Source organism: Mustelus asterias, chromosome 10 (genome assembly GCF_964213995.1).
Source record: "Mustelus asterias chromosome 10, sMusAst1.hap1.1, whole genome shotgun sequence".
Taxonomy (NCBI): Eukaryota; Metazoa; Chordata; class Chondrichthyes; order Carcharhiniformes; family Triakidae; genus Mustelus; species Mustelus asterias.
Window position 1 is genome coordinate 57830046 of NC_135810.1, and position 23300 is coordinate 57853345.

Here is a 23300-nt window from a genome sequence, read left to right on the forward strand (position 1 = left end):
GTATAAAGCACAGAGTCCTGTTTGCTTTACTATCCATGCTCTCAACCTGCCCATGCCACCTTCAATGATTTGTGCACATATACCCCAAGTACCTCCGCTCCTGCACCCCCTTAAGAATTGTAACCTTTGTTTTACATTGTCTCTCCATGTTCATTCTCCAAAAATTAATCATCATAGAGTCATCATAGAATCCTACAGTGCAGAAGGAGGCCATTCGGCCCATCAAGTCTGCACTGACCACAATCCCACCCAGGCCCTACCCCACAACCCCATGCATTTACTCTAGCTAGTCCCCTGACACTAAGGGGCAATTGAGCATGGCCAATCCACTTAAGACGCATATTTTTGGACTGTAGAAGGAAACCAGAGCACCCGGAGGAAATCCATGCAGACACGGGGAGAATGTGCAAACTCTACACAGACAAGCCGGGAATAGAACCCGGATCCCTGGCACTGTGAGGCAGCAGTACTAACCACTGTGCCACCATGCCGTCCACTTTACACACTTCTGCATTAAATTTCATCTGCGACTTGTCCGCCCACTCCTCCAACTTGTTTGTGTCCTGAAGTTTAACACTATCCTCCTCACAATTCACAACACTTACAAGTTTCATGCCATCTGCAAATTTTGAAATTATACATAACATGCTAGGTTATTAATGTATATATATTAGAAAGAGCTGGGATCCTAATACTGAACTTTGGGAAAATCCACTATAAACCCTCCTACAGTGTGAAAAACAACTGTTCACCACTACAATATCACTCTGCTAACTTTATATCCATGTTGCTATTGTCCATTTTATCCCAGGAATTCTAATTTTGTTCACAAATCCATTGTGTGGAATTTTATCATACGCCTTTTGGAATTTATGTAGACCACATCAATAACATTACCTTTATCTACCCTCTCTGTTATTTCATCAAAAATCTCCAAGTTTGTTAAGCAGTTTGTTAAAAGCTAATTTGCCCTTAACAAATCTGTGCTGGCTTCCCGTAATCAATGCACATTTGTCCAATGATTGTTAATTTTATCCGGAATCATTGGTTGGAATTTTCCAGACTTTCACACTAGTGGGATCTTTCCAACCCGCCAACATGAACAGTGCCTCGCTGGCTCTGTCACAGGGAAACCCTCCATTGGCAGGGAGATTGGAAAATTCCATTCATCATTCCTAAAATCTTCCCCACCATTGGTGTTAAATTGGCTGATCAGTTGTTGGGCTTATCATTACAACCTTTCTCGAATAAGGGTGTAACATTTACAATTTTCCAGAACTCTAGCACCACTCTTACTTAAGGAGGATTGGAAAATTATGGCCAGTATGTCTGCAATTTCCATCCATCTGATCCGGGTGCCTTATCAACTTTAAGTACAGCCAGCCTATCTAACACCTCCTCCTTCTCAATATTAAACCCTTCGAATTTCTGAACTATTTCCTCTTTCACCATGACTTGGGTAACATCTTCTTCCTTGGTAAACACGTATGAAAGTATTCATTTGGTACCCAGCTATGTCCCTTTCCTCCATATGTAAGTCTCCATTTAGGTTTATAATGGACCCTACTCCCCCTTTCACCACCCATTTCTTATTTATATGTTGAAGAAGACATTTAGATTCACTTTTATGTTAGCTCCAAGTCTCTGCTCATACTCTTCTTGCTTCTCTTATTTGCTTTTCCAATTCCCCTCTCAACCTTCTATGCTGAACCTGATTCTCAATTGTATTTTTCATCTGACTTGTGTCATAAACACAAGTTTTTTGTTTCATTTTACCCTCTAACTTTTTTGACATTCAGGGAGCTCTGGATTTATTTGTCCTGCCTCTCTTGGTGCAAACGTAATTTGATTGTACACAAACTATTTCTTTTTTTAAAGGCAGCCCATTGTTCAGTTGCAGTTTTTTCCAGCATTCTGCCATTCCAATTTATTTGGGTCGGATCTATTCTCACCTCATTGAGGTTGGCCCTCCTCCAAGTGATTAATCTTACTCTGAATTGCTCCTTGTCCTTTCCCATCGCCAACCTAAATCTTATGATATTATGACTCTCCCCTAAGCTGACACTTGATCCACTTGTCTCACTCCATTCCCAGGAATCAGGTCTATTCATGCCTCCTTTCACGTTAGATTGAGAACATGCTGATATGGAAAATTCTCCTGAACACACTGTGGAAGCCCTTGCCCCTCTCTACCTTTTACAATACTACTACCCCAGCCTATAGTCGGATAATGAAAGTCCCCCATTATTTCTACACAATAGTTCATGAATTTCTCTATAATTGTCCTGTAAATTTATTCGTCAACATTCTTCCCACTAGTTTTTGGCCTATAAACTACACTGAGCAATGCAATTGTTTCTTTATTGTTTCATGATTCTATCCAAATAGATTCTGTTCTTGACCCGTCAAGGACATCCTCTTTCTCCACCACTCCTTAATTAATACTGTCATCCCTCCTCCTTTCCTTCCTTCCCTATCTTTTCAGAACACCTCGCAACCAGGAATATTTAATAAAAGCAAATTACTGTGGATGCTGGAATCTGAAACCAAAAGAGAAAATGCTGGAAAATCTCCGCAGGCTTGCAGCTTTGTCAAAGGGTCATCTGGATTCAAAACATCATCTCCTTTCTCTCCTTACAGATGCTGCCAGACCTGCTGACATTTTCCAGCATTTTCTCTTTTGGTTTCAGGAATATTTAAAACCCAGTTCTGCCCTTTGTTAAACCAGATCATATGGCAACATCAGACTTCCACATAGCTGTTTGGGTCTGCAATTCACCAATCCTATTTACCACACACTGTCCATTCACTTACTATCATCCTCTTACTCTGATCTCACCTCGAATCTTTATATTTCCTATTCTGGTGCTATCTGTCTCTCCCAATTCTCGGTGTACCTTTGTGTTCCTCCCTAGTATTACCGCCTGGTTCCCACATCCCTGCCATGTTAGTTTAAACTATCACCAATTGCTCCAACAAATCGCCCCAGAAGGAAATTGGTCTTGGCTCTATTTAGGTGCAACCCATTCTGCCCGAATAGGTCCCAGCTCTCTCAGAATTGCTGTCTTTGTCTTGGGAATCTAAAACCTTTGTCTGTACAGCGCGCAAGAAACAATACTTTTCACTGTGTGCTAATACATGTGACAATAATAAATCAAAACAAATCAAATCAAATCAAAAAACCCTCTCTCCTGCACTATCTCTCAGCCATACATCATCTGCTTTATCCTCGTAATTCTGTCTTAACTTGCAGATGATATTGGGAGTAATTTGGCGATTACTACTTTTGAGATCACGCTTGTCTCCTACTTAGCTTCCTAAATGGTGACTGTAGGGGCACATCACTCTTTCTACCTTTGGCATTGGTACAGATCTGGACCACAACCGCTGGTTATTCATCCTTTTCACTCAGAGTGCTCTGCAGCCATTCAGTGACATGATTGATCCTGGCACCCGGAAGGCAACAAACCATCCTGGATTCATGTCTGACCATGGAAACAGGTTTCCCCCCTAACTATCCAATCTCCCATCAATAGTGATGTATTGTCTAATCTTCTTTGTGCTTGCCTGTACTGCTGAGCCATCTTTAGTGCCTTGGATTTGGTTCAGGCTGAACTCTCCAGATGAACCATCACTTTCAGCAGTTCTCAGCACTGAATACTGGTTGGTGAGTTTGGTGCACTCAGGGGATTCCTGCAGTACCCGCCTCTTTCTTCTTGACTGCCTCTTTGTAAGAGACCAGATCAGAAACTCCAAATGTATAATGAAGTTAGCCTAGACACCAATTTTCTTTTTGATTTTGGCATTCGGGTGAGCATAAGGGCTTTTGCTCCAGGTATGATTCGATTGACCCACTGGGAAGCGTTTATTAAAATAAACTTTATTTAACAACACAGTTAAAATGTAACAAAAAGAATTAGCTTAACGTTTACCAATTGGTAAACACACCAATACTAATGGGGTGGCACGGTGGCTCAGTGGTTAGCACTGCTGCCTCACAGCGCCAGGGACCCGGGTTCAATTCCAGCCTTCGGTCACTGTCTGTGTGGAGTTTGCACGTTCTCCTCGTGTCTGCATGGTTTCCTCTGGGTGCTCCGGTTTCCTCCCACATTCCAGTGATGTGTGAGTTAGGTTGATTGGCCATGCTAAGTTGCTCCTTAGTGTCAGGAGGACTAGCAGGGTAAATTTGAGGGATTACGGGAATAGGGCATGGGTGGGATTGTGGTCGGTGCAGACGCAATGGGCCAAATGGCCTCTTTCTGCACTGTAGGGATTTTATGATTCTGTGAATTGAAATATTTAAACATGACAAGCTTTAATTCTTAACAAGTAACTATCTCTATAGTTCCAGTGTAAGCAATATCCCCACAAACATAAATCCCTATTCTGACCAAGTCATCAAAAAAAGAACATAGGATGCTTGATTTCCAGCCTTTTAATCCCTCTGATCAAATACAGAAAGACACCTGTTTTCTGACTCCTATAGGGCAGCCTTCAGAGAAAGAGACTTACTTTCTGGCAGATACCAGTCTCCAAATCCAGAGAGAAAATGAGACGCAGTGAAAGCTACCTCTCTCTAAAGATCCCAAGCAGCAACTGACTTGATTTCTCTGTGTAAGCCTGGTCCTGCCCAGTCATATGATTTTTTCCTGTCAATTAACTAATCAAGCCCTACTCTGAAAAATTCCAGGGAAAAACACTAAAATAACAAACATTCCAGAAATTAGGAGCAATTATGCTTCTGCAGTATCAACGGGGGCTGCCAGTTACAGACAAAGCAGCACTGGTTAAGAGAACTGACTACTAAAACTGAGGGGCGGCACGGTAGCACAGTGGTTAGCACTGCTGCTTCACAGCTCCAGGGACCCGGGTTCGATTCCCGGCTTGGGTCACTGTCTGTGTGGAGTTTGCACATTCTCCTCGTGTCTGCGTGGGTTTCCTCCGGGTGCTCCGGTTTCCTCCCATAGTCCAAAGATGTGCGGGTTAGGTTGATTGGCCATGCTGAAATTGCCCCTTAGTGTCCTGGGATGTGTAGATTAGAGGGATTAGCGGGTAAAATGTGGAGGGATATGGGCGTAGGGCCTGGGTGGGATTGTGGTCGGTGCAGACTCGATGGGCCGAATGGCCTCTTTCTGTACTGTAGGGTTTCTATGATTTCTTTCTATGATTTCTAAAACAAATCCTGCATAAGAAACATGACACAAATACATTTCTTAAAGGCACAGCATCAACACACTCTACATACCATACCCCTAAGTTTAGAACTATTTGCTCACACATTGGAAAACTGCTAACATGGCTGATTGGTCTAAATGGCCCCTTGTCCGTGTTGCAGTTTGCTGTATTTCTGTACAAGCATAGAATCATTACAACACAGAAGGGTGCTGTTCCACTGATCTTTTTTTTGTAATGCTGCACTGATAATCATCTTCAGTGATTTTGATCCACCTTTGACATTGATCGCACTAAGCTTTGCTCCATTGTGTGAAATGCCTTTTCTCTCATGCTGCTACTCATTTGTTTTGTTATTGTCACAATTCCCAAGGCAAACTCAACATGATAATAACAATCAAGTTTTAAAAAAAGTAACCTTTATTTCAAAGATCTGAACTTGTTACAATCTCAGGCTTCTGCTGTACAGATAAACATTTTGTTCCCTGCAGTAACTATTCTTTAATTAAACCTTTTACCTAACACTATTAATTTTCTTGGAACTGCACACACTTCTTGTTGCCCTCTGACTAGAATTTGTTTCAGTAACCAGACAGGATTAGAAACCTAATTGAAAAAGGTACTGTTCCAAATCCTCCACCCTGCAGAAACCATTAATTCCAGTCCCTAACTGGCCCAGGGTTTTTTAGGCTGAGATTTGCCAGTTCTTCCTGCAGGTGGGATCTTCTTGTCCCACGTGAAAGGGATCCTTCCCCCACCTCACCCCCTTGCGGAAGGATGGCCGAGCCATGCAAAATACTGTAGGGATCTTCTGGTCCCACGTGAAAGGGATCCTCCCCCCACCTCACCCCCTTGCGGAAGGACGGACAAGTCATGCAAGATACTGTAGGGATCTTCCGGTCCCACCGACAGCCAATAGTGAGCTGCCTTCATCACCAGAAAATGCTGCAGAGGCTGGAGAAACCCGGCCTTAGAAATATTCCATCTCTGCCGGGAGCTGGGTTCAGCCTTATAGTTGCTGTTTTCTTAGAAATAATTCTTTTTGTTTCACAAATGAGTCTGTGAAAGTGCACCATTATATTTGCGGATGAGGATGAATTATCTTGAAACTGCCTCTAGCCAGACATCTGTGAGTATCCTGTTTTAATGGAAATCTGGAGAATCAAACTCACCTGAATGCCTCTCTTTGGGGGAATAGACCCATTTGAATATTGCCAGAGTAATGTGGGTTCACAAAAGATGGATAGTTACAAGATGCATGCATTAAAGAAACTGAAAGACAGATGTAGAAAAACAAACCTGTTAAAGCTGGCAGAGCCAAATGTTTAAAAAAGAAACTTGCAGAGTAAAACAACAAGAAAAGATGGCTGTGCGGAGCTGGCAGCTAGAAGAGCTGTGGCTTCAAATTTAAAAGGAAGGAATTTGGATAAAAGACAAATAACTGCTGCAATTAAAAAAGTTCAAAAACTTTTTTAAAATGGCTGGCACTAGAAAGCAGTGCTGCAGCTTTAAGAGTAAAAAAAAAGAAACAGCCCGAGATACTCTGTACCTGCATTGATATATTTGTTGCAAATTAGGGAAGACCTCAGATAGAGGGCAATTCTCAAAAAGGACTCTCCTTAAGCAATGAAAACCTCAAAGAAGAGACAACAGAAAACCTTAAAAGATGCAATGAAGACCTCAAGGTAGAGGCAATGGAAGACTGCAGAGGAGGCAATGAAACCGCATGGAAGAGGCACTAGAAGTCCTAGAGAAAGCAATAGAAGACCCCAGAAAGATAGCAAATGAAGAGGTCCGATAGGAGGCAATAAAAGGTCCCAAAAAGAGGGCAAAAGACAGACCTCAGATAGAGGGCAACTCTCAAAAAAGATTCTCCATATGTAACAAAAACCTCAGAGAAAAGGCAATGGACAACCTCAGTGGAGGCAATGAAGACCTCCAGAAGAGGTAACAGAAGACATCAGAAGAGGGAATGAAGCAATGAAGACCTCAAAGAGGAGGCAATGGAAGATGCCAGAAAATGGGCAATGAAAGACCCCAGAAGAAGGGGGATGAAAGATCCCAGAAGGAGGGGGATGAAAGACCCCAGAAGGAGGGGGATGAAAGACCCCAGAAGGAGGGGGATGAAAGATCCCAGAAGGAGGGGGATGAAAGACCCCAGAAGGAGGGGGATGAAAGACCCCAGAAGGAGAGGGATGAAAGACCCCACAAGGAGGGGAATGAAAGGCCCCAGAAGGACAGCAATGCAATGAGAGAATTGCAAAATGGAAACAAGTCAACACTTTGTCGGAGACGGACCTAACCAATGATGAAGCCAAAAGGGTTTGGCTAAAGTTAAGACAAGTAGAAATGAAGGTTCCATTTGTGAAATGTATATGTCCAGTAAGAACATGATGGATTCTCCTCATATGAAACACAGAAATGAGAAACTTTGAAATAAATTATGAATTATTAAACATAAAGAGGAATCAGCAAAAATAATTAAAGCCCTAGAGAAGTAATTAGAACAGCAAACTGAAATGGCTGGCAGCAAACTTGGGAAAAAAGTTGCAAAAATGTATAAAATGAAGTTAAGAAAGGAGAAATTAAGGAGACAATGGAGAATAAGAAGAGCTCCATGAAAAAGCAACTAGAAAATAAGGCCATACCCACTGAAGAATTGAGTCGAGAGAATAAGAGTTTGAAGAAGGAAGCTTGGCAATAAAAAACTAACCAAAGAGATAAAAACATTGAAATTGGCAGCAGAATCAGCAATTCAGGCAAAGAAAGGAACTGAGATTACGTACCAGAACGAAGAGGGTTAGGATCAGACTACTGGAATGGCCACACTAATGGAAAAGTGCAAGAACCAATTTGATAAAATAAGCAATGAAAACGATGCCAAATTTAAGTGCTGGAAAGAGAAGAAACTTTATCACACGACCCAGTACCAGAAACAGAAAACCATGACCATTCATGTGACAGACCAAGATTGTGAAAGAACTGTCAAGACATAAGACTTTGTTGCATTGTGATGATATGTGCCTGCATGTATTATAATGTAAGGTATTCAGCAGAGCAAGGGTCAACATGAGACTGGAGAGAGGCATTACCCACAGAGTAACGTATATAGTCACAGAGTAATGTGCAAGTGTTCATGTTTAGACACACAAGCCTCAAGATCTTATCAATGAGCCATCACCACTGCAACATAAAAAAAACCCATATTAAGTACATAATGTGAAACTTCAGTCGTTGATCAAGTTAGATCCCTGGAATTATTGTCTCTGGACCCCTCTTGTACCAAGTAGTCATGAAAGGATGGATCGTTCATAAACACATGCACCACTCGAGGAGTAGAGAGATGCTCCAGTAGTCAGTGTTGCCATCAAGAAATGTTTTCAAACCCATAAGCATCAAAGTACCTGATCGTCTTGTTATAGACATAACTGATATCTCTGTGGAAGCAAGCAGTAATCTGCCTGTGCCTGAAGAGGGACCTGTTATTGCAGTTCCTGTTAATGTCGATCCTGTGGAAGTATCTCAGATGACAGAATTACACCACTCTACAAGAAATAGAAAACCCCCCTTAAAGATTTGATTTCTAATTCACCAACTCATGTATATAATGTTTAATTAGAATTTAGACTGAATAACTTGGTTACTGGAGATTGTATAAAGAGAGTGGGATGTTTGTCCCTTTAAGGGCAACACAGCAGATTTAAGGGTCACCTGTCCTGGGGACCAATGGGAACTCAGAGTTGGGAATCACCTCAGGGGATGGAGTCTTAGGCAGGAGAGATATGTAGGGAGCTAAGTACAACCATGAAGCTTAGTAAATCCTTTTGTATTCACAAATCATTCTGTCTCTGTTACCTTATTGATGAGCTGGTGGAAAGAATGGAATCAGCCCTTTCATCGGTAATTGCCATCACTTCCTCAGCCCACAGATAGAAGAGAGGTCAGCACAAGGGCTGTTTCTATCTAGAACAATGTCAGCACTGCCATTTGTGGCACCAGCTTCTCAGCAAACTTATTTTTCTGAAACTACAATTTTTGTTGGTGCATATCATTCATGTTTCTACAATTGTTTTATCCTGCAAATTGGGCACTTTATCTGTCAATTGTGTCCACAGTAGTCAGGTGATCAGATTTATTGCATATGCTATTCTGAATGTCTTTCATTACCCAGACACTCTACTGGGACAATGCTCAAAGGATCACACATTAGCTTCTTACAGACATGTTATTCACCAGATTATTTTGCTTTCTTGCCAGATCTTAGTGATTTTAAAACTGCCTGAGCCAGGCACTGCCATCACCCTCATTCTAAAAACGATGGGGTATAAATTTATAATTTTTGTCTGTTTTATGCTCCCACCAGTTTTATTTCCCATTGAGTTCATAGGATGGGGTGTAAAACAAACTGCCAATTCATTATTGTCTGATTTACACCAAAGCTGAAGATGGATTTAACAACTTCATAACAATTTTTTTCAGTAGCTGTACTAAAGCCTTTGCTTTATCTTTCAAATTCTGAACATAAACATAGATCAAAAATTGACATTAGTAATCCATTTCTTCCAAGCAAACCATGCTTTCTTTCAATTCCATACTAGAAAATCTTACCAGACTGACAACATATAGTTGTAAAAGTAAACTCTTGCAAACCAGCATACTAAGCATTTCATAACAATGGAATTAATTCAAAGCAATTATGTTATAATAAGCATTATTTTTGTTGCAAACTCAAAGTGAAGGTCAATGCCCACCATGGTTGAACAGAATAAAAGAGAAGATTGTACCTGAGCAGCATGGTGGCACAGTGGTTAGCGCTGCTGCCTCACAGTGCCAGGGACCAGGATTCAATTCCAGTCTTGGGTGTCTGTGTGGAGTCTGCATGTTCTCCCCGTGTCTGTGTGGATTTCCTCTGAGTACTCCAGTTTCCTCCTACAGTACAAAAATGTGGAACTTAGTTGGATTGGCCATGGTAAACTGCCCAAGGATGCCAAGATGTGTAGGTTAGTGGGGCTAGCGGGGTAAATATGTGAGGCTATAGGGGAAGGGACCTGGGGAAGGTGCTCTGTGAGAGAGTTGTGCAGATTCGATGGGCTGAATGGCCTCCTTCTGAACTGTAGGATTCTATTTATCCAGCATAAGTTAACTTTGACAGAAAGTATCAAATTAATGCTGATGTGTTGCTTCAAAAGCCTTATGATTGTGGGAGGTAGGAAAAGGTTAACAATGATGAGCGGTTCCAGAGTTTGAGGTCCTGAAAAGAATGAATTAACGGAGGAAGTAATGCAATGAATTCTAATTCCAGTGCAGCAGGACTATGTCGAGAGGAAGATGAAGATGTGGGATGGTGCTTTTGAAGTAAGAAGAAACAGTGTGGAAAGTTCTGATGATTACTGAAATGAAATAGAGAAAACAAAATTGTGATTGTGTGGGAGGTCAGAGGGAAGAGAATTGCCTTTTTGATGACAACTACAGCCTAGAGAGATGTAAGAAGAAATGAAGACTATGAGCACAGTTATGGTTGGGAGTTGGGAGGTAGCTGATAATCTTTTTAGAAGATTACAGTGCTCGATGCTGTTAAAATCTTTGGGAATGTTCGCAGGAAATCGATTCCAGAGAGAATTCCAGGGCGTGTAGCATGAATAACAAGAGGATTAGTGAAGCAATGATGCCAAGAAGTAGTGTTGGTTATGAAATAAACCAAACACATACGAAAAGTTATGTGAAGTTGCTATTCCTTCCAAACCATGTCCTGTGAACCAATGGATATCATTGGACATCTGGTATACAAATGACTTGATACTTGTAACATCTGCTTGTTCACTATCACAATCCAAAGATTCACTAGATTGATTCCAGGGATGAAGGACTTGTCTTATGAAGAGAGATGCAGCAGTTTAGGTCTATACTCACTGGAGTTTAGAAGAATGAGAGGAGATCTAATTGAGGTATATAAGATGCTTAAGGGATGTAGGTTAGATGTTTCCCCTTGCTGGACATTTTAGAATGAAAAGCCATAGTTTTAGACTAAGGGGTGGAAGATTTAACACCGAAATGAGGAGAAATTATTTCACTCAAATAGTTGTGAATCTGTAGAATTTTCTATCCCAGAATGCAGTGAACACCGGAACACTAAACAAATTTAAGGAGGAGATAGATGGGTTTTTAATTAGTAGCGGGATAAAGGGTTATGGGAAGTGGACATGAAGGTGGCGATGAGGCTGAGATTAGATCAGCCATGATTGTATTGAATGGCGAGGCAGGCTGGAGGGCTTGAATTGCATACTCCCGCTCCTAGTTCATATGTTCTTCTTACAAAATGTCTGAGTTCATGTTATCAGGTTGGGTTGATTGGCCATGATAATTTGCCCCTTAGTGTCAGGAGATTAGAAGGGTAAATATGTGGGGCTACGGGGATGGGATCTGGGTGGGATTGTTGTTGGTGCAGGCTCGATGGGCCAGTTGGTCTCGTTCTGCACTGTAGATTCTATGATTGAAATTCTTTACATATTGGAGATGGCTGCACGATTTTGTGCTTTCAGCAAGGAACTGTGCTTGCAAGAAGCACATTGCATGAAGTAATGAGTGGGATTCTCCGGCCTCCCAGCCGTGCGTTTCTCGGCGGCAGGAAGTAACATGCTGGTGAAGGGATTCTCTGGTCCTGCCACCGTCAATGGGATTTCCCATGAGTGAAACCACCCCATGTGTGGGGTAGTTTCATATGTGTGGGGGTGTGCTGCCAGCGGGACCAGAGAATACCGCTGGCGTGAACGACCGGGGAATTCCAACCAATGCCATTCCCAACCATGCGTTCTCACAATTAGGGCCCCCTGCCTCGGAACACGGGGTGGCAGAAATGGCTCCCCAGAGTAGACATTCCTCAAAGTACAGGTTTTATGTTAATGTTGTAGAATCCTTTGAACGAGGGGGTGTGTGTTTCTAAAATGTAACCAACCATGCAACTGAAGGTAAATAAATAGAAAATGAACCACAGCAAGATATTTTCATTTTATCTTTGAGAACTGGAAGGAACTTGCATTTGATCACTCAAAAAAAACTAAACTGGTTAGTTTAGCAGCCTATCTGGGGCTTCTACTTTCTGATAAGCTCCCCTGACTTTTCTGGCCGTGGTTTGGGTATTATAACTGAATTAAATAAATCATTAGTCATATGTTTAACAATAAGTTTTTTTCCCTTTTAACATGATTAGCAGTAATGCATTATACATCTAAAAACTGGGAATCAAATTAGCCAAACTTCAAGATTCCCTTTGCCAGAATCAAATAAGTGCCCCAATATGGAAAGCACATTCACAGCTGAAGTTCTGCTTTTGGGAATTGAGCAAGGAAGTAGAGTTTAGGCATTCAGAGATGTTGTCAGGAAGCCCTTCATCATGTAAGGGATAGGGGAATGTGGGCTCTCTCCCCTATAATCTGCTGATTCTGAAAACCTCAAAGCTGGAATTGATTAATTTTAAATATGGGTAATAAGGGATATGGATCCAAGGTAAGTAAATGTAGCTGAGATACACATCAAGTGTAATTCAATTGAATGTTGAATAGACTTGAGGTGCTATATCAGATGTTCCTGATCCTTTTCTTTCTTTGGCCACATATGTATTAATATAATGACGTCTGACTTTCTGCACCAAACTCAGGTTTAGTCCTGAAAAGCAAATTTTCATAACAAGAGCTCTGAAGAAGAGTCATATGGACTCGAAACATTAACTCTATTTCTCTCTCCATAGATGCTGCCAGTCCTGCTGAGTTTTTCCAGAAATTTTCTGTTTATGTTTCAGATTCCAGCATCCGCAGTATTTTGCTTTAATCCTATTTTTAAATGCTCTCTTTCACACCACAATGGTTTCCTCGTCCCTTTGTATCCCTTCAGGACCATGCTGGCTACAATAAGGCCTTTCTTCAGAAGGACAGAAATATACGCCGGAAATTTAACGTCCCGCCTGCCACGGGAATCGGAGTGGGCGAGGGGCAGACAATGAAAAGGTCTGTTGACCTCGAGTAGGATTTTACAGTTTGGGATGAGCAAAGCCGTAAAATCCCGCCCTTCGGACCGATTCCCGTGGCAGGCAGGATGGTAAAATTCCAGCCATACATATAGTACATTTAACATAGGGAAACTTCCCAAGTTGCTTCAGAAAGTGCTTTAAAAAAATGCCAAGCCAATATGGTATATTTTTTCCAAATTATGTTTCTGTCACAGAGCTTCACCCATGGAGAGCATACATCAGGAATTTGACCAAGAAGTTCAGTAGGATTTTACTTCCATTAAAACTAATTTGCAACGATGGTCAATTTATAAAATCTTAAGACTTTTTTTGTTCGCAAGCAGAATGAAGTGAAATCATTTTGGAACTTCAGTCTGAATTGCTCAGAATTGTTTCAGGTGCTGTACACTGCACAAGAGGCCTTTATATGCCCTGATGGATATCTCTATATCAGTGTAAGCTGCTCTGAAATATATGGGAGATATTGATCTACGTCCACATCGATATAAGTGAATTTTCCCGAGCCTAATGATCAAACAAGTTAGGAAAATTTTCAAAGGTTAAGGAAATGAAAAGCCAAACGCAAAGGGAAGAAAAATAACATCAGAGACAATGATGTTAGAATCAACACTGCTGTATTGACATGGAGGCAAAAATATCAGCCTGATATCCCTAATAGTCTCAGAAGAAGGAGCCAAATGAAGATCTGTCAAAAATTGGGTCTCCCATTATCAACTGCAGTTGGTTGGCTGGTATATGTTGGCTAAGTCACCACTGAAGAATGTTCTTCATTTTCATTTCATTTCAGGATACCTTCTGATCTAACAAAACAAATGAATAAGCCTAATTAAAAGCAATTAGCCTGGGAACACTTTATTGTGCTGAATAAATGAAACTATGTGCTCCATAGCTAAGCTATTGTCTGATGGAAGAAGCTGGCAAGCTGCAGCTTTGGTGGCCTTTTCATTATTACCTTGATCAGAGATGCATCTCAGCCGCACCAAAAGTCACAGACATCAATTGCAGATACCCAGCAGAATCCACCACAAAACTGAATATATTGAAGCAAAGCAAAGTTATCAGTAAGTCCAAGCATTGTACAGCCACATCAGCCATCAGAAGGCTGTACATAGGCTCAAGAAAGTGAAGACAATCAAAAGAATCTCTTCCTGGAAGAGCGAAATGTGAACCTGATGTGTTTCTGTTCAAAGTATCTCTTGAGCTGTGTTTCTGACTGGTTGTTAAGTGACATAATTTTTTTAAAGAATGTATTCGCCTTTCATCTCGATAATTGGGTGTAGTTGTTTTACAAACTCATTTATTCTCTTTGAATCACCCTTATTTCTTTGGAAAAGAATTTATTTGGAAAATATGCATTCTGCTGACATGAATCTCAGCAAGGTTTGGTGAATTACAAGATTCTCTGTGGTGACTCATTTAATCCTGGTTCTCTTTGATGTCCCCAGTCGCATCCATGGGGTAAATTCCCATCTTCAACACAAGGCCCTTAATCTTGTAAAGAGTATCACCTACCATTATTGACCCCACCAAAGTTTTATTCCATTGATCCATTCCACCAGATTACTGCACGTTCAGTGAAAGTGAACAGTCAAACTCATGTGTCTTGGAAGCCCACTATTTTCAAAAATGTAATTAAATTAATGTGTATCAAGAAATTTGCTTTACCATATCATCAAAGTGTCAAAATTCATATTTATTTCCTAAGATCTAGAAATGGTTTACAATTATAACTCTTGTGTAATATACAATCTTGTATATTATTGCTATCATTTTTTTATGTTGGACTTAAAGCAGTGTCATGTTTCCAGTGCTTCCCTTAAAATTCTTCCATTGCATTGGCAGCAATTACAAACATTAATAGGAATGCTATGAGTAACTCAGCTTTAATATACTAAGATCTTGTTAAAAAATAATTAAATGTATTCCATGCATACTTTTGGTGCATTCCTTTTGGTACAAATAGTTGTACATATTTGACTCATTGTGCAGCTATACACAGTGCCCTGATCTACATGAACAGAAAGATCTACAGTTTTATTATTGTACAGGTGTATGCGACCAAAGTGTGAGAATTGTGCACTCCAAACACCAATTTGTTCATTTTCTTGGAATATCAAGATTTCTACTTGTCATGCTTCCATGAGAACTGTGTACAAATGAAACCTGTTAATTAGGGACACCTAAGGTACACATCAGGTGTCCTTTATTTACAGGTGTCCTTATTTTCAAGGTGTTCATTTTCTGTACAGCAAATCAAAAGAATATATCCTGGAATATTTGCCTCAATCTCCAGTAATGTTCCTTTATTCTTTTGCTCTCACCTGGGATTGTGTTTAATTTTGGAGTTCCGCCAATGGGATGTAATTTCCATTCATCTTCTGGCCATTGGATTTTCCAGCTCATTTCCTTTCCATAGTCCTTTCGTGAGGGAGGGATGCCCTGGTCCTGAGGTCTGCAACATAGTGACAGAGAAACCCCTCTGTCCCTCTTATTAAGTGATAGAATGGTTACAGGATAGAAAGAGGCCATTCGACCCATTGTTTTCATGCAGCTCTCTGCAAGAGCTGCTGGTCCCACTCCCCAACCTTGACCATTGGCCTTGCAAATCTTTTCTCTTCAGAAAATTATCCAATTCCATTTTGAAAGCCATGATTAAATCTGCTTCCACCACATTCTCAAGTGCATACTAAATCCTCACCATTTGCTGTATGAAAGGTTTTCTCTCATGTCACCTTTGGTTCTTTTGTCAAACACTTTAAATCAGTTTCTTCCAGTTCTTGATCCTTTCATCAATAGAAACAGTTTCTATCTATCTATTAGATGACACTAAAGTCGGTGGAGTTGTAGACAGTGCGGAGGGAAGTGGCAGGTTACAGAGGGACATTGATAAGCTGCAGAGCTGGGCTGAGAGGTGGCAAATGGAGTTTAATGCGGAAAAGTGTGAGGTGATTCACTTTGGAAGGAGTAACAGGAATACAGAGTACTGGGCTAATGGTAAGATACTTGGTAGTGTGGATGAACAGACGGATCTGGGTGTCCATGTGCATAGATCCCTGAAAGTTGGCACCCAGGTTGATAGGGTTGTTAAGAAGGCGTACGGAGTGTTAGCTTTTATTGGTAGAGGGATTGAGTTTCGGAGCCAGGAGGTCATGCTGCAACTGTACAAAACTCTGGTGCGGCCGCATTTGGAGTATTGCGTACAGTTCTGGTTGTCGTATTATAGGAAAGATGTGGAAGTGTTGGAAAGGATGCAGAGGAGATTTACCAGGATGTTGCCTGGTATGGTGGGAAAATCGTATGAGGAAAGGCTGAGGGGCTTGAGGTTGTTTTCGTTAGAGAGAAGAAGGTTAAGAGGTGACTTAATAGAGGCATACAAGATGATCAGAGGATTAGATAGGGTGGACAGTGAGAGCCTTTTTCCTCGGATGGTGTTGGCTAGCACGAGGGGACATAGCTTTAAATTGAGGGGTGAGAGATATAGGACAGATGTTAGAGGTAGGTTCTTTACTCAGAGAGTAGTAAGGGCGTGGAATGCCCTGCCTGCAGCAGTAGTGGACTCGTCAACATTAAGAGCATTCAAATGGTTATTGGATAAACATATGGATGATATTGGAATAGTGTAGATTAGAGGGGCTTTAGATTGGTTCCACTGGTCGGCGCAACATCGAGGGCCGAAGGGCCTGTACTGCGCTGTAATGTTCTATGTTCTATCTATTCTCCAGACCATTATGAACATTTTGAACACCTCTATTAAATCTCCTCTTAATCTTCTCTTTGAAGAGCACGGGCCCAGTTTCTCCAGCCTGAGGTCATCCGTCCCTGGAACCATTCTCATAAAGCTTTTCTGCACCCTCTCTAATGCTTTCACATCCTTCCTAAAGTATGGTGCTCAAAATTATAATAGCGGAACATTAAGAAATGCATAATATAATCAAGCAGAGTCAGCATGGCTTCACAAAGGGGAAATCATGCCTAACAAAATGTATTACAATTCTTTGAGGTGGTAACGAGCAGGTTAGATAAAGGGGAACTGGTAGATGTAATATACTTGGATTTAGAAACAGCATTTGATAAAGTACCGCACAAAAGTCTACTTAATAAGATAAGAGCCCATGGTGTTGGGGGTATATATTAGCATGGATAGAAGATTGGCTAACTAATAGAAGATAGAGAGTTGAGATAAAAGGGGCACTTTCAGGATGGAAATCTGTAACGAGTCTGGAATATGATAATTAATGTCTCCGATTAAAACTACTTAATTTTTACACCTCTCTGTAAGTTTCTTGCAAATTTGTCCCTTCATATCTTTCCCATTCGATGATAGTCAGAAGAAGGCGCCCTATCATGCGAAGGTACCTCGATTGTGTCTTTGGTCTCACCAAATAGATTCTGTCTTTGACCCCCTTTAGGGCATTGTCTCCCTACAGCACTAAAATACTCTCCTTAATACTCCTCAGCTTTCCTCCCTTCTTTCCATCTTGTATTCAGGAATATTTACTAGCCAGTCCTGTCCTTTTTTAAGGCAGGTCTTCCCATCATCTGGGTATTATATTCCTCCTGGCGATCTGCACCGACAGTTCACCGACCTATTTACAACACTCCATGTGTTCACATTCATACACCATAAACTTAATGTGGACCCTAACTCTGGCCCCAACTAATATCCAGCTATTTATTACTCTGTGCTACCTTCCTTTCCAAATTTTTGTGCACCTTAATTTTCATCTTTAATGCTATGTCTTGGCTCCTGTCCCCTGCCAAGTTAGTTTAAACCCTCACCAATAATACTAGCAAACCATTCCACCTGGATGCTAGTTCACCTGCAAATCACCTGCCTTTTTAGGTTCAACCTCCCCCCGAAATCAATCCCAATGTCCAAGGAATCTAAAGGCCTCCCTCCTGCATCATTTCTCCAGCTACACTCTATCCTCCATATTCGCTAGCATTTGGCACCATGAGTAATCCAGAAGTTGTTACCTTTGAGATCCTGCTTGCCAGTTTCTTTCCTAGCTCCCTAAACTCTGCCTCCAAGAACTCATCCCTTGTTCTACCTACCTTGTCGCTACCAATATGGACCATGGCCTCTTGCTGTTCACCCAGTCCTATTTCAGGGAGATCTGCAGACGCTCAGTGATATTGATGACCCTGGCAACAGGGAACATACGATCCGGGATTCAAATCAGCAGCTTCAGAAACACCTACCTGTTCCCCTAACTAGTGAATCCCCGAGCACTATTTGCTACACTTCTGCGCCCCAACCCACATGAGCCAGCCATAGTGCCATCTACTTATCTCTGGCTGCATGATCAAGAAGAACCGTCGTTTTGACTAGTGATTAGAACTAGATTCCAGTTGGATGATGAGATACACTCACGATTCCTGCACTACCTCCCTGCTCCTCTTTGACTGCCTGATGGTCACCATTCCCTCTTTATCTGCACAGAGCCAGAAATGGATGTTTGCATAGCATACAACTTTGCAGACGCGCCATTGGGACATTTACCTGCTGCTCAAGCTCCTCCATCTGACAACAAGTATTGCATGTCTGGTTGTCCAGGACATCAATATTTTCCTGGAGATTCCACATGAAACACAGTGTGCATCGAATGGAATGGGGAGCCCTGCTGTGTCTATCCCTATTAGACTATGAGCTGACTTAGTAAACAAACAATCGCTCGCGACGCACCAAGCAGCTGCTTCCACACTCAGTGAGACCAGGACCCTGTCTCCCAATCTATTCACTGCTGCTGCTGTCGCTAATCTTTGCGCTCTGTGTGTCTGGGCTCTGTCTCCCACTCTATTCACTGCTGCTGCTGCCACTAAACTCTGCGCTCTGTGTGTCCGGGGCTCTGTCTCCCACTCTATTCACTGCTGTTGCTGCCACTAAACTCTGTGTGTCCGGGGCTCTGTCTCTCCCTCTATTCACTGCTGCTGCTGTCGCTAAACTCTGCGCTCTGTGTGTCTGGGGCTCTGTGTCCCACTCTATTCACTGCTGCTGCTGCTGTCACTAAACTCTGCGCTCCGGGCTCTGTCTCCTGCTCTATTTGGCGCTCTGTCACTCTTCCTGTTGCCGCCTCTCAGCTCTACGCTCTGAAAGAGCTGTTCAAATGTTCAATCCTGGAGACAGAGAGGTTTCTCCGCCACTAATGCAGCCTGAGTGAGGAGATCTTCTTCAAACCAGTCTTTTTAATTTCTCATTCTAACTAGCACTCCAATATTTTCTGTTGTCAGCAGATTTGCTGCCTTCAGGGTTGTCCATTGTGTAATTTGCAACCACGGTTTTAAGAAGCAGTTTGCGTAGACCAAAATATAGGTTATTTGGGATAGTCATTTCAGAATTCATTTTTATTCAGGTTACTGCTTTTGGGGGTGTGTCCATTTGTACAATGTATGTGCTACTGTAAAACTACATGACAGCTTGTGTGTCAATTTATTTCGGTAAATAGCTGTGACCTCTGAATGTTAATACTCCAGTGGGCAATGTGGGGAAGCAGTGCCAGTTTGTTGAATGTGCTGTACTTAAACTCTACGTTTAACATTTAATGAAATCTGCCTGTTTAGTTGAATGCTAAATGTCCCATGCCCTATTCCTAGAACAGGGAGTTAGTCAACATTCTTCTTCCAATTAACACCACCAAAAGCAAGTTGACTGCTTATTTATCTCATTGCCATTTATTTGATCCTTCTTTGCGCAAAATGGCTGCTTTGGTTTTGCAAATAATGAATCACTGCATTTCAAAATAATTCATTGTTTGTGAAGTGCGGTGAGGCACATTAGACACCATAAGAATGAAAGGGTTTCCCTTTGCCTGTACATGTCCTCGAGTCTGCCCCAGTAAAGCAGATCTGCAGGTAGGCACATGGATACGCCATAAATTGAACAAACAATTGGCCTGTTCAAAAAATCCTTCAGATGTTTGGAGGTTTTTACAATTTACCCCAGAGGAGGTAAAGAAAATGTCGATATGCTGTATGTTACAAAAGATTTCTTTCAACACAGGCATCACTATGGAAGCCACTGAAGAACAGCAGTAAACTATGACGAGGAAGATCTAGTTAAGTATAGGCTATTGAACTGCTATGCAATCACTCAAAATTCCCTTATACTTATCTGCATTCTGTCTTCCAGTGCATTTAAGGTAGCCATCAATGAATGTGAATCCTAGCAGCTCAACAGTAGCAGTGGGAGCCTTCATGGGAGACCTTCCCACTCTATACTCCATGCCACCAAGATCTCCACCGCATATGCTAATGATGCTTTTGTTGTTCATTAGCAGAATACAATGCAAGCACCTTCTGTGTAACAATAGCTCTCAGGTTGAAACATTCTGGGCCAGAGGGCTGGATTATATACTGAGGGCAGGCTCCCCGCACTCCAGCACAGATTATGGGGAACACCCACTGTCTTTTGGCCAGCTCGCCCCTCTTTGATTTTTCAGGTGACAGTTTTTAAGGTGAATGAGGCAGGACTGCTGCCTGTCTCCAAGAGAAAGTCCCACCTCATAGAATCATAGAAACCCTACAGTACAGAAAGAGGCCATTTGGCCCACCGAGTTTGCACCGACCACATTCCCACCCAGGCCCTACCCCCATATCCCTACATATTTACCCACTAATCCCTTTAACCTACGCATGTCAGGACACTAAGGGCAATTTTTAGCATGGCCAATCAACCTAACCCGCACATCTTTGGACTGTGGGAGGAAACCGGAGCACCCGGAGGAAACCCACGCAGACACGAGGAGAATGTGCAAACTCCACACAGACAGTGACCCAAGCCGGGAATCGAACCCAGGTCCCTGGAGCTGTGAAGCAGCAGTGCTAACCACTGTGCTACCGTGCTGCCCCATAGAGATGCCAGCCAAATAGAGGCAAACAGCTCTGTGCCACACCAGGCTCAGTGGCCACTGCCAAAGATGCCCAAGAGAAAGAGAAACCACGGATACCCCAAAGCCAGGAAACTGCTGAATCTCTCCCAGGCCAGTAGACAGACTCTAGTGAGGGAGCGGGGGGCATGGTGGATAGGGAAATGAAGGAGGGTGGACACAGGGAGACAAAACTGTGCCTTCTCTTGGCACAGGGGGTCCAAAAAGGAGGCACCTTCACTTTGTCTTTCACTGACCAGCAGCTCACAGAGTTAAAGCTGCCAGGCTACACATTGGGTGCAAGCCTCTTCTGCCTCCCATTAGCTCGCAACAGCAGCAAAATGAAGCCCTTAATGAGGCATTAATGCCCACTTAAGAGCTTTAATTGTGCCACAGGCAGGTGGTCCATCTGATGTCTCACAAAAATTGTGGTGAAGGCAGGTGGGCCAATGGTGGGCATGGCACCAATGGCAGAGCACCCTAATTTATGGGCCTGTCCACCTGTTTGCCCACCTGCAAATGGTCCATTATCCATGGGCTCTACCAGAATACTAAAATACTCTCAGTATGTACTCCACAAAGACAAGTGATTGACCTGTATTTGCGCTTATGTAAAATCCCCTGGGCAGTACTCATTTATCTGAAAGCACGCTTTTGAAATCACCATGGCAATGCAACTCAGTATGGTCAGTGAGCACGCTAATCTGCATTATTCTGCTCAGCAATGCTACCCCTCGCTTGCCCTTTCTTTCTAATTCTGCAACCCCTTTGGAAACTCATTGTCATCCTCCAAGATGCATAGTTCTGAGCTAGTGCTTGCATCAGGTGTTAAAGTGAGCTCAGATAATAGTGCTAACTCTGAAGAATAGTCACAATGCATGAGGAAGCAGCCTGTTTGTGTGTGAGAGACAAGTTTCCTCTTTCATGGATTTTCACCTTTCTGTCAAGGGAATAAATGGCAAACTATTTTGAGATTAAGTTGATTTGTGATGGGATTAAAAATATGATGAATTCTGCACCTGTGCTATGGCACTGTACACCCAGCTGACGTAAACATTAGGAATTAAGATGCCATTTTACTGTAAAGATTGCAAACCAGCAGCTTGTTGTTAACCTGGGTCTTCACCTTGTTGTATACCTCATACTATACCGCTATTCTACAAACTGCATACTGATTATTATAAAAGAGGCCTTTCATCATGGGGACAGATTCTGAACTGGAAGAACATTAGGACATCCTTCCTAATCATTAAATGCTACTTTTTTTCCTTCTCCAGCAACAAACATGTTCATGAATTGTTATAATGTAAGTGTGCTTCACACTGCTTCTGCCATCACGTATGGTCCAGTGCTGTTTCTATAAGCATGTTAGATAAATTAATGCCAATATTGTTCTCTCCCATTCTTGCAGCATTTTCAGTTACCTAGACTTGTTGTATTTTAGTCATAACTCCCAAACTTCTCCACATATGTGTACTCAGAAGATTAAGCTTGGTTTTCATTGTATGTCTTTGACCTGTTGTAAGTTTTGATCACATTAAGGTATTTTCACTGCTATCAGAGTACAGCAATATCATTATGTGTAAAAGCACATGAAACTTAAAGATATGTCCTTACAGAGTACCCTTTAGACTTTAATGCATATATCATAAAATTTCCCAAATTTTTATGTGACATGCATTTTGTCATCTCTGTGACCATGCCTGGTAAACTCATTCTTTGTTACTTACCCTTTTTCCTAAGACTAATGATGAGGGCATCATCATGCTAAATGCTTCAATGCCTCATCCCAAACCATTTTCCACAGGCACAGCTGGACTGAAGGCAGTTCACATCTGGTGTCTGTTAAAGAGTTGGATAACTCATCAATAGATGACTTGCAGCATTATAGCAAGTGAATTCTTGTCAGCGCCTGAATGCAATGTAATGAAGGACACGTCACCAACAATATTTGCCACAGTATTTCTGAGGTTTAATAATTTCAGCACAAAAATATTCTTATGTCAAAATAGGAATTCCTACCGCCTGGTGTTATTTTTCCAAAATTTAGCCAGGTCACTGGGAAAAAAATTATTCATTGTTAAGCATTCAACACAATGAAATCCAGGAGGTACAACCCAGAACAAGACACAAAATTAATTTACCATGTCACACAAATAAAATCCTTTCAAAAATCTATTGCCTTCTGTCAAAATAGCCACAAATTTGGCTAGCATTGCTGCCTTAATACGCCTTCCCCC

The 23300-nt window shown here is 41.9% G+C and overlaps 1 protein-coding gene across 3 annotated transcripts in view; it reads left to right on the forward strand.

The window, feature by feature from the left end:
* Window positions 1-23300, forward strand: part of LOC144499613 (progesterone receptor-like) — a 314135-nt gene that overhangs the window by 240360 nt on the left and 50475 nt on the right. The gene's annotated exons all lie outside the window — the stretch shown is intronic.